The sequence below is a fragment of the Equus asinus genome, chromosome 14, assembly GCF_041296235.1.
Source record: "Equus asinus isolate D_3611 breed Donkey chromosome 14, EquAss-T2T_v2, whole genome shotgun sequence".
Lineage (NCBI taxonomy): Eukaryota > Metazoa > Chordata > Mammalia > Perissodactyla > Equidae > Equus > Equus asinus.
This window is the reverse complement of record NC_091803.1, coordinates 42,487,417-42,506,163: the sequence shown is the minus strand read 5'-3', so window position 1 is coordinate 42,506,163 and position 18,747 is coordinate 42,487,417. Positions and strand designations below refer to the sequence as shown.

The window sequence follows — 18,747 nt, the reverse complement described above, 5'->3', positions numbered from 1 at the left end:
CACTGACGTGGAGCATGCCAAACTTAACCACAAGGCCACGGGGCCAGCCCCAATTTTTATTCTATTTAAATGGAATCATGTGAAAATTGCTGTTTTTCTTGTTCAAAAATGATCAAATAATTTTATGCAGGCTGAAGTGTTTGAGGGGGAAGGGTCCTGATGTCTGCAATTTACTTTGAAACGCTTCAAAACATAGAGGGTTAACGGATGGCTAGAGGGGTAGATCTCTGATAAAGTAGGCGTGGCCAAGTGTGGACCGCAGAAGCTAGGCGTGGGTGTGCAGGTATGCGCTGTCAGATCCAACTTGGCTGCCTGTTGGAAATTTCCACAATAAATTCACGGGAAATGCTTGCCAATGGTCAAACGTTGGCAATTTCATGTGGTTTCACCTAATGTTTACTCTTCATTTGGCTGAGAGAGCCTTCCAGGTTCCCATTCTGGAGCAACAGATCTGCCTTGAGGAGTCTCCCTGGGCCTTATTCTCCCCGGAGCTGGGGGCTGGAGGTCGGCATTTCCCCCTCCCAGAGCTCAGGTCGAATGGCCCTAACGTGCTTATTACTGCGCGGAGTTCGCCGGTATCTGGCTAGTAATAATTATAGATTTCCTCTGCGATTTGAGCCCATTGGTTGCCACGGCAACGGCGTAATAGCTCAACTGAAGCGCCGTCACCGTGATTTAGAGCCAGCACGGTCTGTCTTGCAGCCTCCGGGCTGGGCGCCCCCACCCCCTTGCCGTCGTCATGGCAACTGATGAGCAGCACGTGACCGAAAGCTCCGCGTCCCCCCTGCGCTCCCCCTCCCCATCTTGTGACCATTCCCCCGCTTCCTCTTCTGGGCCCCTGTGGACGGGCATTGACGCCCCCTCCCCCAGCTTGGGCTCTAATGGGGGTGGTAGAGTAATGGATTCCCCCAACCTCCCCCGCGGAGAAGGCGTCAGGTGGATTTTCAGAGCCGGAGCTGCCCCTCTGCCCCCGGAGGTCTTGGAGATGACTTGGGGCCCCTCCGAGCCCCTTCCTGGCTGCCGCCATGTCATAGGCTGGGTCTGCTGAAGCCCCCGCCGCCAGCGGAGTCCTGGGGAAGCCATTTGGGAATCGAAGGCTTGGGTCTCCGCTTTGTAGCTTCAGGGTTTCCTGGCCTGTTAGAGAAAAATCTAGGAAGAGGCCCCCTGGAAGGAGGAAGGGGAGGCAGACAGCCTTTTTCAGAAGGTCCCAGCTCATCTTTCCAGCTGAAATCAAGCTGGGCTTAAAACATCTTTTTAAAAAAATCTGTGTTCTATTTTTCTCTCTCTGTTCATCTCTTTCTTTCTGTCTCTGTTTCTCTTTGCCTCTGTGAGGGTTTTTCCTTTCTGCTTCTGTCTGAAAATCTCTCTCTCTGAATCCCTCTTCCAGTCTCTCACTCTCCCCGCCTCCTTCACCTCCTCTCCATCCCTCTGCCTCTAGCTCTTGCTGGGAACCAGCTGAGCACATCCTTTTCCAGGAGTCCTCCTCCTGCCTGTACCTGAGCCCATGTTCTGGGGACTGCCTGGAAGTCCGGAGCCTCCTCCCGAGGGGGACCTGGTGCCCGGCGGCCCCTCTTAGGATGAACCAGCCGGTCGAGTCCCTGGGACTCTGCAGAATGACATAGAGGAGGCATTTCAAGCAGTTGGGAGCTGGGCTTGCTTCAGGACCCTGCCAACTGTGAGTGCAGACATGTGTGTGTGTGTGTGTGTGTGTCCTCGTGGATTTGCATGTATCTGCTGACATGTGGAGGTGCGTCTCAGCATGTGTCGATGACTGTTAGCTGTGGGACTGGGCATGCAAGTGTGTGTGTGTGTACCCATGCACACGTGTGTAGCTTTCGGTCTGAAGGACACACAAAGGTACAGGACAGATTTTTCAAGGATGCTTTGTGGAGAGAACACCAGGAGATGAGCCCCTTTACAGCGGGAACAAAATAAACAAAGATGGGTATTAAAGTGACAGATAAGGGCTTTGCTTTAGTCCGTGGGCTGGCAGAACCATTTCTACAGTTGTCTGCCTTCTGGTCCCAGGAAATGAAGTGAGGGTCACCTTGAAAAGGCGTCTTTGCTCAAGCCCCAAAATAAACCCTTCCTTTCCATTCTAAGGGCTAAAACAGCACACACACACCCCTTTCTTTCTGAAACCCAGGGGAAAGGAAGGCTCAGGGATGCGATCAGAGGGCATTTTGCTTTCTTCTCCCCATAAGACAGAAGGAGTTTCCGTGAGAATCACTCGCTTGGCAACCTGGGTGGCTGATGCCCAGAGCAGGTGGAGGAAACTGGAGAGTGACTCCCCTGGCATCCTTTCCTTCTGCGGGCAGTTAGAGGTTCATTTTGAAATTTTTCACAGGAGCAGCCCATTCCCCAAGAGGCGGCCTGAAGGAAGCAGGTTGAGAAAGCCACGTTTCATTGGCAGGGAAGGTGTGGGAATCCTGAGGCTGTGCCCTTTACGATCCTGCAGTGCGTATGTGAGAGCTGGCAGCCACGTCAGCCCTGGAGGGGAGTCGCCATTCCCTGAATATCTGGGAGACCTGGGGGCCAGGCGCTCTGTGACTGGATGCTGAGTGGGGGCTGGACACGCCGTGGGCGCCTGGGGGGCAAGGCCAGATCCAGACACAAGGACCGGCCTCTGGAAGGTTCCGGTCCAAGTAGGAACAGACCGTGATCACGGCGCAGTGCCCTCACACGGAGAGGCGTTGCTGCTGTTTGCCGCTCTGGTTCCCCTACGCGGTGGCCTCTGTCTGCAGTGGCCCTGCCACCTCGGTCACCCGCCAGAGCTCTCATCACCTTGAAGCATCCTCTGCCACTGCTTCCAGGAAATCTTTCACTTCCACCCGAGTGGAGCCAGTGCTGTGCGCCCTCCCTGGCCCGACCCCCGAACCTTGTACCTCGGGCATCCTGTCCCCCGCAGACCTCTCTCTCCCTCCGCCTTCGCCCTGAGCTGCAGTTTATTTTACAAGGCCTTAAAGACAAATAGTGATTAAGATGAAATGCAGGCAGAGCATCTAGCCTGAACTCTTAAAATGCCAACGTCATAAAAGGCAGAAGGGCTGAGGAATGGTTCCAGGTGAAAGGTGATGAAAGGGGCATCTGAGGGATCCTGGGTAGAGCCTGGATCCGGGGAACAAAACAGCCACAAGACACCTTTTGGGGACAAGGGGGGGGATCTGCATGTAGATATATTAGCTAATAGTATTATGTCAGTGATGAATTTCCCGACTGCGAATGAAATACCGTGTATCTCAGATCGTCTGTACTGAGGTTATATAGGAGAATGTCCTTGTTCTTAGAAGATGCAGGCTGGAGGGTTTCAGGGTGAAATATGGGGTACAAATGTGGCAGAGTATGAACAAGCAGTGGTTGTTGAGCTGTGCTTGCAACTTTTCTGTAGGTTTGAACGTTTTTGAACGTTTTACGTGGATCGCCTCATTTAGTCCTCGGAGCAGCCTGGGGGTGAGGGAGCTCTATCATCCCCATTTTCCAGTTGAGAAAACAGAGGCCGAGCCAGATTCAAACCCAAGCCCAAACCCCATTATTCCACGGCCCCACTGCCCACCGTAATTGTGAGATTACGTAGGGTAACTCAGCAGTCTTGTACCTCTAGAAGAAACACTTCTGGTTTGAGTCTGAGTGACTTCTGTGGTGTAGAGCACTGGATCTAGAGCCAGCCTGGGTTTGTATCCCGGGTCGGCGACTTCATGGCTGTGTGTTGTTGGGCAAGTCACTTAACCTCTCTGTGCTCCCATTTCCCTTTTTTCTCTTTTTGGTAAGAGAGGATGATAATAGTAACTACTTTAGAGGGTTGTTCTGAAAATTAAGGGCACTGTTATGTGTCAAAGCTTAAAACAGGGTTTGGCCCAAAGTAAGTGATCGGTAAATGTTGCTGTTGCTGTTATACTCGATCTTGTAATGACAGCACTGCCTGCCTTGGCCCAGGGTGGATAAACCTGGAGGGTCTTTCTCTTCTGCAGCCAGGGCAGGCTTGCTTTCCAGAGCTGGCCTCTGAGGTCCCCCCAGGCGTCTAGGCAGGTGGCCCGTAATAGGTGCTCCAGAGATCTCAGTGTAGGGTGGGGGAGGGGGTACGGGCCTCCGTATGCCGCCTCTTCCCAGCAGGACCGCCCTCCATAACTCCCCCGCAACAGTTACTCAGGTGTGCAGTGAAGGGCTCCGAGGACACCCACCTGTTCCCATGGAGCCCTTGACCCACGAGCTCAGCAGAGCCGCCCAAGTCCGTCCCTGGGGGCTGGCCCCAGCCTCTTGTATTTTGTCTGTCTGTGTTGCCTTCACCCATTGACATTATAGCTCCTCAGACTGATCCGGAAACAGGCCAGATGGGGACCGTTGATAAATTCGCCTGGTTTTGCGAGCCAGATGCTCTCACACTTGAGAAGTCATCCTGAGAGCAGACCGCGGAAGGCAGGGGTCTCAGGCCTAAGCAGGTGGGGCGGCTCCTCAGTCGTCTTGGTCCCCTTCCCTGTCCCCCTTCACGGGGGCGGGCGGAAAGGAAAGGACGGTTGCCATAGTGACCCCAGAGCGCAGGCCGCGGTGGGACCCTGTGGTCGGAGCACCTGGCTGGGCAGCACAGCCAACATTTGTGGACGTGGTGCGGGATGCTGGGGGCACAGAGATGCGGCGGTCACTCGCCATGGAGTTCTGCTGATGCCCCTCACTCATCACAGTGTGAAATTATCTTATTTGTCTACTTATTTGTCATCTGTCTCTTCCGCTGGAACAGAAGGCAGAGACTCTGCTGTCCGGGCCCGACCTTGGTCCTTAGGATTTAGTATCGTGTCTTCAGGCAGTGGGCCATCAGAAAATAGTGCCTGGCGGTGAATCCATGAACGAATGAATGGGTGCACAAGTGAATTTCACAGGCTAAGGGGAGAGACAGAGATGTGAACAGATTGTCACATTACAGGTGACCTGGAAAAGAACGTGTATATAAATTGATGGCAAATGTCGACAGTTGAAACTAGGGGTAGGTATAGCCAAGTTCATTCTGTGTTTGGAAATTTTCATTAGAAAAAAAAAAAAGATAGATTGCTGGAGAAATACAGATTGAGTGGCATCTAACCCTGAATTGAGGCTCAGGAAGGCTTCCTGGAGGAGGTGACCAGAGGTTCGATATAAAAAGATACACGGAGTTAAGGGAATATAAAGAGGAGGTGGGGGCAGAAAGGATGTTTCAACAGACATTACCACGTAAGTGGTGACCTGGAGGCAGGAAAGAGTGGAGCATGCAGGTCAGTGTCAGCAGGGCAGGAAAGGGCAGGAGATACAGGCTCTAAGAGGGCTGGGTGCCCAGCCCCGCAGCTCAGTTTTATCCTGCGGGTAACAGGGAGCCAGGGAATATTCAAGCAAGAGAGCAGCTGGGTCAGCTCTGTTAGGTGAGAAAATAAAATGGTGCACATTTAAAACTCTCCAACTGCTCCTGCAGCCCTTAGCTCTTGACCTGGAGGATGGCTGGGGGGTTTGTACATGTCTCAAAGTGCGTTATTTTAGAGATTTGCTTTTTTTACCTAGCAAGTTTGTTTTCCCCTAAAAGTGGGATGGAGGCCTTTTTGTCAAAGGGAAGCAAGGTGGAGAACGCCTCCTGATGGGAGCCGAGGAGCCCGGAGAGTTTGGACCTCTGGAGGGGTTTTCTCTCCATGGATGTTTGGCTCTGTCTGGACAAAACATTGGGAGAGCACTTGCCGTTGGACAATTGACTGACACTCTTCTAGCCTCGCACGTTGATAGTCACAGGCATCCTCTGGTCAACCTTCTTCCCCTGGTTCCTATCCCAGCTCTTTCTTTGGTGCCACATTTTGTCCTATGAGCCCCACCCCTTTAGCTAAACCCGCTAAACGAGGCATGGTCAGCTGCAGGTTAACGACTCCAGCCACCTGACCCAGCATCCCGAGGGAAGGCTCCGGGCACTCCCTGAGTGGACAGACCACCTTCTATGTCTCGGAAAAACAAGCCGCCAGATGGGAATGTGGCTGGGCACGAGGGTCTTCGAAATCGACTCTCAAGTGCCATCGGGCAGCCTGGCTTCTGGGTCATGGGATGGACGGCCATCGTGGGCACATCTCAAGTGAGGGGGGAGCCTGCCTGTTTGGTCGGAACAGCTTTTTTCGGAAGGCGATGAGTCGTGGTGCTTTCTCGTTACTACGGTAGCTCCCATTATTCGCGGTTTCGCTTTCCAAGGTTTCCATTACCCGCTGTCAACCGCAGTCTGCAAATATTAAATGGAAAATTCCAGAAGTCAACACTCGACAAGTTTTAAATTGCACACATACCGAGTAGCGTGATGAAATCTCATGCTGTCCCGCTCCATCCCGCCTGAGATATAAATCATCCCGAGGTCCACTGGGTCCACCTGGTACCCGCTTCTCGCTGTTAGTCACTCAGTAGCCGTCCCAGCTATCAGATGGACTGTGGCGGGATCGCAGGGCTTGCACTCCAGTAACCCTTATCTTACTTAATCATGGCCCCAAAGCACGAGACTAGTGATGCTGGCAATTCGGATATGCCAAAGAGAAACCGTCAAGTGCTCCCTTTAAGTGAAAAGGCGAAAGTTCTCGACTGAATAAGGAAAGAAAAAAAATCATAAGCTGAGGTTGCCAAGATCTACAGTAGAACGAAACTTCTATTCGTGAAATTGTGAAGAAAAAGGAAATTTGTGCTAGTTTTGCTGTCGCACCTCGAATGTGTATAAACAGGAAAAAACACAGTATACGTAGGGTTCAGAACTATCCGTGGTCTCCGGCATCCACTAGGGGTCTTGGAACGTATCTCCCGCGCATAAGAGGGCTTCTGTATATCCCTGGACCTCCCCTTTGCTGTCTCTCTTGCACCAAAATGTTTAAAGAGTCGGCAGGCGAGTTAGGAAGCCGGAAGAGGCAGGCGACTCCATCACAGATTCCTGTTCCCAGCATGCAGGCGGCGTTCTCCGTCACCTGGAGCTGTCCCAAGTACCGGCAGTCATAGAGATGCCAGTTCTTCCACCCAAAGGACCTAACGTCCCACCGCGGGGGCCAGGGCTCCTCAGGGACTTTGGGAGGAGCGATGCGGTTCAGGAGAAGCGCCAAGTGTGGGCTGAGGTTGGAAATGAGTGTGTGGCCAAAAGATGAGCATCTTCAGGAAGGCTGCAGACAGTGGTAACTGTTGGTTTGGAGGTTTTTTCTTCCTGGAAAAGAGGTGTGTGTTGGTCTGAGTTGTCTGGTGAGGTTTCTGGGTAAGGATTGAAGCCACGAACATGGCAATGTGCCCAGAGCTTGGTCTTCAAGCCCAGACAGTCCTGGTTCTAACCCAGCTCCACCATCTCTAGCTGTGTGTCCTTGTGCAAGTGGCCAAACCTCTCTGAGCCTATTGCCTCACCTGAAAATGGGAAGAGTAGTATTTATCTTCCAGGATTAGATGAGACAGTGTGTGTTAAGCCTTGACACAGGAGGTATTCATTCATTCAATCATAGCCGATCCCTACATACATGCATAAATGAAGGCTCCTTCTGGCTAGTGAAAAGTTGGGATATTTCCAAGGGATTATGGGAATCCTGTCAGGCACACACCATAGCTCCAATCACCAAGAAAGTGTTTCCAAGCCACCTGCGGTGCAGACCTCGAAGAAAATAAATGATTAGGTGGTTATAGGCTGTGGCATTTGCATATGTAGCAGTTCCCGGAGTCCTCAAAATCGTTTGTTTTCTCAGAACGGGAAATGTGTCTCCTCCAATCGCGCTGACATTGTTTGTTTGTTTATTTTGGCCCTCCTCCGGGATCAGAGCGGGACACGTCCTTGTTCTGCATGGTGTCTGCACAGGTGCCCGGTCAACATTGGTGGAACTGAGTGAACAGATGTCAGAGGCCGGCCCTCAGCGTTGGCATAGGCATCCTTTTTAAACCAGATCTGTTCTGTGGGCCAGCCCGGTCGCATAGTGGTTAAGTTTGTGGGCTCCGCTTAGGCGGCCAGGTTCGTGGGTTCGGATCCCAGGCGCAGACCTACACACCGCTCATCAGGCCATGCAGTGGCAGCATCCCACATACAAAGTAGAGGAAGACTAGCACAGATGTTAGCTCAGCAACAATCTTCCTCACCAAAAAAAAAAAAAAAAAAAAGCACACCAGATCTGTTCTTCCACCACTCCTCCCTTGATGGGTGGGACACCAAAAACCAGCTCCTCCGTTCGCAGCCGTGTCTTGCCACGTCTTTCCTGCCCCGGGACGAGGCTGGCTGTCCCTCCCAGGCAGAGGGCTCGGATTTGCAGCTGCGTCTGTTCCTTTTTCCTTCACTTTGCTCACAGGCTGGGGGCCACCCGCTCTACAGTCATGTGTTCCTGCGCCCCGCGTCCGTGATTGACGTTGCCCTCGTCCTCCTGGGGGAGCCTGGATGCACGAGGCTGGGGAGTCGGGGCCAGAGCAGCATCTCAGAGAACCTAGACGTTCTGGTGGGGACACGGGACGTGCAAATAGCGCTTCCCCGAATCCAGGGCGGAGAAGAAACGCCTTCCCTACCCGGTGGAGAGGGGTCTCTGGCCTGAGAAAACGGCCTGCCATGAGCCGTCTCTCCCATGCCCGGTGTGCGTGCCGCTGCCAGATGGAGCACGCCATGACCTCAGGGGTTGGCTCCCTTCTTCCCATTTTATGGGTGAGGAAACTGAGGCCGTGCGGAGCTGAGCGACTTGGCACTTTTGGACCCGGTTTCTGGCTCGTGTGACTTTCTCAACTGCCCGCTCCATCCTTCCAAGGGGTCAGCACGTGCCTGTTTGCAAGAACAGAATTCCCCTCCCCTTATGCAAGTCACCGATGACTGTATAACCCCCCAGAGGCGGGTTATAGGAAATTAGGAACGCAGAGAGGGAGGGCGGGAGGCTGCGGGAGCTGGGGCTGGAGGAGGAAAGCCAGGCCCGAGAGAAAGCCTCCTGTCCCAATGCCAGCCGTCCTGGCCCCGTGAATGGGGCCCTGTTAGCCATCAGCAAAGGCCCCAGGCTCCGGCTTTATTGGTTTCCATGGCGACCCCTGGCCTTGACAACAGAGGCACTGAGCCTGTCATTGTGTCCCATTGGGTCTGCAAGAAAGCCAATGGCTGGGGCTGCAGACAGGAAAGGAATGTCCCCAGCCCCTGCCAGCTCTGTTGTCTTGGCCCCGAGAGCACACAGGAGAATGCAGGAAGCATCTCTGGGGCCCCAGAGAGGTCTGGGGGATCCATCTCTAGTCTGTGCTGCACACAAAGATTTTTGTGTTCACAGGGGCCGTGAGGCAGCATAGTGAGATGAGACAGACGCCATCTTCATAGGGTATTCGTGGAGCGTTGACTGTTTAGTCAGTGATATTTGTAGCCAGGCGCTGCTCTGGGGCTGGGGATACAGCAGGGACCCAAGTCCCAGGTCTCGGTTCACCCTCTGCTGGCCCACGAGGTGGGTCCAACTGGTATTATCCTCATGTTACAGATGAGGAAGCTGAGGCACAGAGAGGTTACTTAATGTGCCCGAGGTCACACAGTGGGTAAAAGGGGCTGGTTTCCCATTCAACGCCCTACACACCACCTGGGAAACAGCCACCCTGGGGCTTCTCTCTCCCTGTCTCTTTGGGAAGTCTAACTTTCAAAGTCAGAAACCCCCATTTCCGGGGACGTGGGGGTCATGCAGACGTGGGTCAAGCACAGGGCCCACCGGCCACCCCTCATGGCCGTAGTTCTCCACCTGGCCTCGGGAGCGTCACCAATGCCCGGATCCCGCCTGGGAGCTCACTCTCCTCATTCCCATGAGCAGCCAAGGGTAAGAATGGCTGGCTTGTGAGCTCTGAGACCTTCAGAGGCTGTCAGGCCGGGCAAACCCTGCAGGCCGCTGAAATTCCACGTGGACGGTGCCTGCATGGCGCAGCAGGTACGGGCGTCACACCGAAGCCCGTGCTTCCACGACTTTTGTTCTCCCTCCTGAGCAAATTGGAAGGATTTTCCTTTCTTCCTTTTGCCCTTTCGCCTGAATTCCTCTCATCCTATTGATCTAAACCTTGTGGACTCTCATCACATCCCGCCCTCCAAATGCTCCAGGCTGATAAGAGGGAGCAGAGAGAACTAGTTAGCATTTTAATTAAAGGAAAAGGGAGAGAGAGAGATGGGAGCAACTGGAGGACTCGCTCTCTGCTTAGAGCCGGGTTTCCCACTCATTTTGACGGAGACACGTAGTAAGAAACAGCATTTTTGCAGGCCTGTCGCATGCCCCACCCGAAAAGTCCCCTCGCTCGCTGTGTATTCCGATGCTTCCTGTTCTGTTTAATTGATGGATTAATTTAAATTTCTCCTTCAGTTCTGATCACGTCAAGGAAACAAATCCCTGGGGGTTTGGGGTTTTTTTTTTTTCTTTTTTTTTGAGGAAGATTAGCCCTGAGCTAACATCTGTGCCCATCTTCCTCTACTTTATATGTGGGACGCTTACCACAGCATGGCTTGACAAGCAGTGTGTAGATCCACACCCGGGATCTGAACTGGCGAACCCTGGGCTGCCGAAGCAGAACGTGCGAACTTAACCGCTGTGCCACCGAGCTGACCCCTATCCAACTTTTAACTCAATGACCTGCCTTGATTTTATTACAGCCTTTCCCCAATCACCTTTATTTGCAGCAAATGAAACTTTGAAGGAAGGGGGTTGGGTAGAGTTTAGAAAGGGTTCTAGGAAAATGAGTTTATTTAAACTTAAAAAACAAGGTGATTTCAAGAAATACGTTAAGTAAACACAAGGGGTGTGAGAATTAATTAAGAAAGTGAGGGGGAACCGCAGTGTGGAAGACACGGGGAGATTTGGGGTTTCAAAGACCAGGAGTGCCCGCCACCACCCCGCTTTCCATTCTGATTTGGGGATTTCTGCAGCCTTCCCTGGGTCACAACCCTCAGGGGGTGCCAATGCCCCGAAGCCCCCCCCCACAGCCCGGGATCCCTCAGGCCACCCCCTCCTTTTCCCAGGTGCATCCAGGGGCCAGTCTGTTCCAAAGGGCGATGCTAATGCTGCTCCTGGGGTCGGAGTGGGGCTTGGGGAGCAGTGCCATGCGGGATGCTCAGTAAACTGTGGAGCTCTCAGCACGCCTGCCAGATGGTTCTGAGGGTCCCAAGGGGCCTTAGAAACGGTGTGCTCCACACCCACGTTTTACACGTGAGGACACTGAGGCCGAGAGAGGGATGCGCCTTTGGTATCTGAGTCAGAGCGGGGCTGTGGTGGACCCTCATGTACGCAGCGACTTCACAGTTGAGGGGAGGGGAATATTGTTGGTAAGTTGTCGTTTTAACATGAATGTCAGACCTGCTCCCTGATTTTAATACGAATCCTCAGATCGGCCTTAAAAGGCAGGTGTTAAGTGTCCTCATTTCACAGCTCAGACACGTTGAATTCATTCAAATCATAAATTGACTCCAGGAACCTTGCCGAGCTCTGGATGCTGTGGAAACAAGAAAAACCCGACCCCTACTCTCTCAGGGTTCACATTTTCTCAGTGTGATTGGAGGGTTTTAGGCAGGAGAGTGATGTGAGATGAATTATCCTTAAAAAGATCAGGGACCGAGTAGAAAGCAGATGGAAGGGGAGCAAGAGAGAAAGCCAAGAGGCCCCCGAGGATGTCATTGCCCTTGTCCAGGTGAGAGACAATGGCGGCTTGGATCAGAGAGGTTAGGGACTTGCCGCCACCACAGAGGCCCCAGGATCCCGGGCGCCCAGCTCTCTGCTGTGACTGTCGATGCTCCAGGCATCTCTACTGGGGAAAAGGAGCCTTCCCTTATGGCCGGCTTGCATCTGAGGGGCTCCGGAGCAAGTCCGCCAGGAGAGTCTGCCCCTCTCTCGGGCCCCTTTCCACAGTGACCCAGAAACCTCCACGGACCTCAGAGCACAGAGCTCTAGAGCTCTAGCATCGTCAGCAGAAAGAGAGCAGAAGTCAGAGACAGAGTAAACTCAAACGTCTCATGTGCCTGTGATACGCCAGGCTGTTTACATCTGCTCTCACTAATTCCCAGCACAGCCCAGCTGTGAGCGAGGCATCACTCTCCTGGTTCCAGAAATAAGGAAACTGAGGCTCAGAGCATTTTCATAAGTTTCACTGTGTTGCACAGTTACATAAGGTAGAATGGTGCCTTGGACCCAAGCTTTATAGTCTGAAGCCCAATCTCGGATGCCAGCTCCATGCACAGCACGTGTACCTGTACTGTCCATCATGGTGCACATGACAGACATGACTAATCAATCACAGCTCTTTTTCCCTCAAAGCCTAAAAGAGGCCATAAAATCTTTCAAATAGTCAGTACCCATTGATCACAATGTGATATTTATTGCCAGCCCAACCCCACCCAGAACCCAGCAAGTTAGCTTCTCCCCTTATGTTGGGTCTTGCAGATGCTCCTAGCCTAGGGGCAGTATGAGAAAGTCCATGGGACAAGTGGGTTCTAGACCCGTCTCTCTCTAACGTTAAGCAGCAGCAGCACAGTCACCATCAACAGTTACTCTGTGCCGGGGCCTTTGCCGCTTAATCTCATTTAGTCCTTGTAAGAAGCCGAGAGGCAGGAACTGTTACTATCCCCCATTGCACAGGTAAGGACACTGAGGCCAGCTGCTAGACTATAAGCCGGGAGAACAGCTTCATCTTGGTCTTGTTGGCCGTTTCAGCAGCAGCACCCACGCACAGCGCTGGCCTGTCACGGGGCGCCGTGATGTCCCTTAGGTGATAAAGGAAGCGAAACCCGGATCACCCAGCCCGGAGCAGGCAGGAGTGCAAACGCAGGCCTGTGTGATTAGTGTGTGCTGTTCTGACCCCCTCGCCCCCATCTGTAAAGGACGAGGGCTCCATAATTCTTTCCTATTTTTATTTTTTTATTTAGGTCAAACTCACTGAACAAAATGAACCATTAACCATTTTAAGTGAACAATTCAGTGCCTTTTAGTCCATTCACAATATTGTGCAGCCATCACCACTGTCTCGTTCCAGAAGCTTTTCGTCACCCCGAACCACTGAGGAGTCTGGCCCACTATCCTTCTCACTTCTGACAACCACTAATCTGCTTTCCATCTCTTCGGCTTTACGTATTCTTGAAGTTTCATATAAATGGAATCGTACAATAGGTGGCCTTCTGTTTTTGAGTTCATCCGTGTTGTAGCCTGTGTCAGCCCTTCATTCCTTTTCATGGCAGAATAACACTCTTTTGTGTGAGTAGACCACGTTTTGTTGATCCGTTCATGGGTCGATGGAGACTCTGGGTGGTTTCCACCTTTTGGCGCTTGTGTGTAGCGCTGCTCTGAATGTACGTGTATTCGTTTGAGTTCCTGTTTTCTCTTCTTTTGAGCACAGTCATGCGTCACTTAACGACAGGGACACGTTCTGAGAAATGTGTCATTGGGCAATTTCATCGTTGTGCAAATATCAAAGAGTGCCCTTACACAAGCCCAGATGGTACAGCCCGCTACACCCCTAGGCTCTGTGGGACTAATCTTACGGGGCCACCATCATATGTGTGGTCTGTGATTGACCAAAATGTCGTTGTGCGGTGCGTGACCGTATATACTTAGGAGTGGATTTGCTGGGCCACATGGTAATTCTGTGTTTGACTTTTTGAGGAACCCATAATTCTTAAAGGCCATGCTAACTCTAAGACTGCAAGTTTAGGAGCCAGGCCCTGACTTCTTCCTCCCTATCAACACCCACCCCACTCAGTGCCCTCCAACATACCTTGTGAGCCCCTTCCCCAGCCCACAGTGACCCCAGCATCTCACTGACATGCCGAGTGCCTGTTCCCCTCCCCACCCCCAACGTGGAGACCTGGCTGAGCAGGACCCTTCTGGATAAGACTGGAGAGCTGGGCTCCCTCCCCCTTGAGAGGGTCTCCAGAGGGTCCTATCAGCAGGCAGTCAGCTCCAGCTGGTCCTGCCGCTCATCTTCCCTTCCACCGCTCTGTGATTTCAGGTCCCAGCCCCTCTCTCTGTGCCCCCAAATCCTTGCCCGTTCCAGGCCTCTCACGCCCCAGAGCATTTGCTCAGGTCTTGCCTCTCCTTTCTTCTTTGGCTTCTGAAACCTCCCAGCCCCTCAAGATGCAGCTCAGGTGACGCCTCATTAGCATCCTAACCGCCACCAGAATTCATCTCTCTGTGTTCCCGTGGCACCTTGCTCAGGCCCACGAAAGTCCTGATTGCATCCTGTCTTATACAGAAGCAGTTGTTGACGGTGAACTGGAAAATCTTTATATATTTACCTTGCCAGGTTATTTTAAGAATTTATTGACATGATGGGTAAAGCGGCCTAGTGCAGTAGAGCTCCCATTTTCTCCCCCTCATTCCTCCGCCACTAAATTAACGAGCTTCAGAAAGAGAGGGGTGTTTTATCCGTCTTCGTTTCTCCTGCACCTAAATAATGCAGTGCCTTGCTTCTAACAGGAGCCTAATTAATTTCTGTTGATTGAATTAGTGGGCTAGAGAAAGTGAACAAGTGACATTAACTCTTCTGGTTGTTAGAACTCTGTCGTGCTCAGAATTAAGGTCTGATGGAGATCAGGTTTCCTTATAAGGTCAGTTTCAACTGCGGGCCATGGAAATGTCACCTCCATCTATTTCCCAGTGTGACATTCTGTAATTGAAAGTGTGCCGGTGTGCGTCTCACTTTTCGCGGAGCATTCAAATGTTAATATTCGAGTTCTCCGAGCTTCTCGCATTTTCAAAAACACGTTTAATGGGAATTGAATGGTGTGGAGTCTTAAGTGCTCCGGTTTGAGACAAATGGTTTTAAATGAGAGACAGCAATTGCTCCGCTAAATTAACAGGCTTGCATGGAGTCGGAAGTGCTAGTATAGATTTTAAAAAAAATACCTATTGAGTTATCAAGGAAAGAGTATGGTTTCTCAGTTAACTGATGGTCACACCTTCCACGTTCATGCTTTTCTCAATAATATTTCCTCTGGTGAAGAGCAACAGAATTTTCTCTCTGAACTAGATCATTTGTATCCATCAAGCCTGAATAGACCAAAGCTAGGTGTTTTGTTATTGGCTAAATTAATCGATATGTTGCAATGAGTGAAAGCAAAGGCTTTGGGATTGGACGGTCCCAGCAATCCTATGACCAAGGCCAGCTCCCGTAGCACCTCCAGCTTCCGTCTCCCCATCTCTGAAATGGGGAGGTGCCCTCCTCACTGGGTGGTTGAGCAGATGGAGGGGGATAAAGGACCCTTCAGAATCTCACCCAGCAACCTCCTCCTACAGTCGCTTCCACCCAGGAGGAATCCTGGAGCTCCCACCGGGAGAGAAGGAGGTTTGCTGGCCGGAAGTCTTTATCCTTAGCCACCCAGCAGGGCTGGACTCCACCTGCAATGCTGAACCGAAGAGGCACTGTCACTCCCAGTGCACTGCCAAGATTTGGGGCTCATGAGTTTGATGCTTTAGCCCTGCTGTTAGCCGGGACTCTGTTTGCAAGCAAGAGAAATCCACTCAAAGTAATACAAGCAAGCCAAAAACGGGGGTGGGGCTTTCTAGACTTTCTTACCTGGGCACTATTGGGATGGGAACACTTTTCCCTCCCTCTTGATGTTTCCTTCCATGGGGAGGGACGACTATGAGCCTGACACTCTGGCTCTCCCCCGCCTCCACCCGCGCATCCCCAGGGGCAGGGGGACTCCGGCTCACCGCCATGCCAAACTGGGCTGCAGGCTTGAGATGGAACCATGGAGGCCCCCACCTCCAGAACCTGCTCTCTTTCTCTGGTGGCTGCTTCTGCTGGTGGTGACTTCGCTGCGTAGGCCACATTCTTCTCCACCCAAACACTCTGTCTGAATGCTGGCTTCTCTCACGGGGTAGATGGCAGCTGACCCCACAGCGCCCAGGATTCTGGTCCAACCCAGTCCGGTCAACCATGGCCAGTGGGTCACACAGAACAGATCTGGCGGCTGGGTCTGCACCTCTGTGGACAGAGGAGGAAGCTTCTGAGAACGGAAAGGCTTGGTATGTTGAGCAGACACCCCAAAAGATGCCTCCTGCACCCACTTCCCAGCAAGCCTCAGTTGCCTCATCTGTGAAGACAGAATAATGATGGCAGCCACCCCCTAGAGCTCTGGGGATGAAACGGGGTGGTGTCTGCAGCGTCAGCCAGGAGCCCGCACATGTGAGCGCTCAGTACCTGGTAAGACTTAGAGGACAGGACTGCATCTAACTGACCGCTGTACCCCAGTGCCCAGTGGAGGGCCAACATACAGTAGGTGCACACGAATATTTGTAGAATACTTGTGGATCCTCAAGCCAATGCCAGCCACCTCCCCCCTTTTCACTCTCTGCTTCTAATATTACAACCTGACACTCCATTAGTCATGGGGGCAAGGGGTTATGGGTTCTGCCAACTCGTCATCCTGAGCTCGGTGGCGGATGCCCACACAGTTCCTCACCTGCGCTGGTAAGCCGCGTGCACTTGGCATTCTGGACCTAACCCGTCATCCATCCTTGTTCCATTCTGTCTTCGGGGATTCAGGCCTCCCCTCCAGCTGAGGATCTCTCTGGATCAGTGACTGTCACCTCTGGTTGGAGCGTCCTCCATGCTGTCATCAAAGGATCAGAGAACTGGGCGGGCGGGCCCTCTTGTTCCTCATCCAGGTCCAAGATGGGGTTTCCACACACATCGGGGCGGAGGGTAGAGTCGGGCAGCCCGGCAGAGAGGAGCCCGGGAGGGCTGCGGCCCTGCCTCCCGAGGCCGTCACGAGCACTTTCGGGTGGCCGTAACTCGGAATAAACCCCCACGCTAGAGACAAGCTAGGACCTCCAAGCCGGACATCTCTGAATCCAAACCCAGGCTCCACTGCCGACCTGCCCTGACCCTGGGTAGATCACATCACGTCTTTCTATCGTGGTAAAAAACACAGGACGTAAAATTTACCCTCTTAACCATGTTCAGTGTACGGTGTGGTAGTGTTAATGATATATATCTTGTGGTGCAACAGATCTCTAGGACCTGTTCATCTTGCAAAACTGAAACTCTATACCCACTGAACAGCTCTCTTTTCCTCCTCCCTCCAGCCCCTGGCAACCACCATTCTACCTTCTGGTTCAAAGAGTTTTACTCTATATGCCCCATGTGAGTGGCATCACGCAGTATTTCTCCTTTCGTGACTGGCATCTTTCAGTCAGCATAACATCCTCAAGGTCCATCCATGTTGTGGCATGTGACAGAATTTCCCTCCCTTTTTAGGGCTGAGTAATATTCCATTGTGTGTATATACATTTTCTTTGTCCATTCACCCCTCAGTGGACTTTAGGTGGCTTCCACCTTTAGGCCATTGTGAATAGTGCTGCAATGTACATGGGTTAAATTACATCACTTCTGGGCCTCAGTTTCCTTGTCTGTAAAATGGGGATAATCCTACCTACCCTATTGTGAGTGTTCTGGAAAGTGCCAGTACAGCGTCTAGCACATAAAGGGGCCTTGATAAATCATGTTCCTAGCACCCTCTACTTTTCCTAAAAAGCACTTCCCCAGCCGTAATTATACACTTGTTTGTGCCCTTGTGTGTCTCGTTGTCTGTGTCCCTCACAAGGATGTCAGCTCCACGCCTGGCTCATTCACCCTTGTATGTACGTCCAGCTCAAGAAAGAGTGCCTGGTGCAAAGTCCGTGTGTGATGGAATATTCGTTGCAGAATGAATGAATGGATATCTGTGGATCATTTGGGCTCAGTACTGTGTAATAATGAAGTTTTCTGACTCTGGGGTCAGAGAGATCTGAATTCTGTTTTCAGATCCACCACTTAGCCTCTCTGTGTGTCAGTTTCCTCATCTGTAAAAAGGGGACCACATAGCGTTGTTGTGGGCGTTAACAATAATAAATATCAATCGTTCTGTGCATGGAGTGATCAGCACCGTGTGCGGCACACAGAAAGGACTCAGAAGACAGGGTCCACAGGTAGGAGCGAGAAGCGGTTCCATCGTTGCTCTAAGATACAACACAACATCACTAAAAACACACATGCCAAATGATGAAGCAGGTACTTAGCAAGAAGACCCACAAATAGCAAGGCGCACAGAGAGCACATTTGACTGGTGGCCTGGGGAGGCCGGGAGGGGAGTGGGGCGAGGTGGGAAAAGGAAATAAACAATGTGGGGGGCGGCACTGCTCCAGGCCGGGATGCGAAAGGCAGCAGCAGAGTGAGGCCAGGATTTGGGGGCAGGACTTAGGAGGAGTCTGGAGAGAATCTGCACACCTGTGAGGCGGGAGCCGGGAGCCCTGACTCCCGGGGCTGTGTAGGGTAACCATCTGGTTTGCTGGGGCCCTTCTGGTTTGGAAACGTAAAGTCCCACATCTCAGGAACCCCCTCAGTCTCGAGTGAACTCGGGGCGGTTGGTCATGCTGGAGATGCACAGCCCCCAAAATGGGCCACCTGACACTCTGCCGGTCCCAGGATGCCCAGACAGCCCGATGACCAATATTCCATGTGGGAACAGGGCAGAGGGAGCTCCCGGCTTCCCACATCCAGTTGACACTCGATGTTTGACATTCCCCCTGTCTGAAGGCTTGCTCGCTTGTCCAGGTGGATGACATGCTGAGCTTGTCATCTCGCTTACGGGGGTATCTCGAGCCAACTCTGTCCCCCCTCTCTGTTTTTCCGTCTAGAAAATGGGCATCATAATCCTCCCTGGGTGTGGTCAAGGTCCAATGAAAATGCACGGGACCGGGCTTTGACTTAAAGTGGATATCCAACATGGAAGCAGGGCATCTGATGTCCGAAGAACCTTCTCCACTGTGTGGGGAAGTGGTGGGGCTGGGGTACGTG

At 52.3% G+C, this 18,747-nt stretch overlaps 1 protein-coding gene and 1 long non-coding RNA gene across 4 annotated transcripts in view; one reads left to right on the top strand and one right to left on the bottom strand.

The window, feature by feature from the left end:
* The window catches only part of ABAT (4-aminobutyrate aminotransferase), an 88,986-nt gene that overhangs the window by 30,448 nt on the left and 39,791 nt on the right, over positions 1-18,747 (top strand). Inside the window, exon 1 of one of the 3 annotated variants that reach the window (XM_014849954.3) lies at positions 1,437-1,675. The exons of the other annotated variants lie outside the window; for them this stretch is intronic. The gene's annotated coding sequence lies outside the window, so the exon portion shown is untranslated. Of the gene's footprint in view, positions 1-1,436; positions 1,676-18,747 lie in introns of those variants that run through there. 3 annotated transcript variants of the gene reach the window in all.
* LOC123276744 (uncharacterized) lies at positions 12,834-16,822 on the bottom strand. The gene is made up of 3 exons (XR_006513254.2): positions 16,373-16,822; positions 15,621-15,894; positions 12,834-15,310 (listed from the first exon to the last, which is right to left on the bottom strand). It is a non-coding gene; the product is annotated as an uncharacterized lncRNA (long non-coding RNA).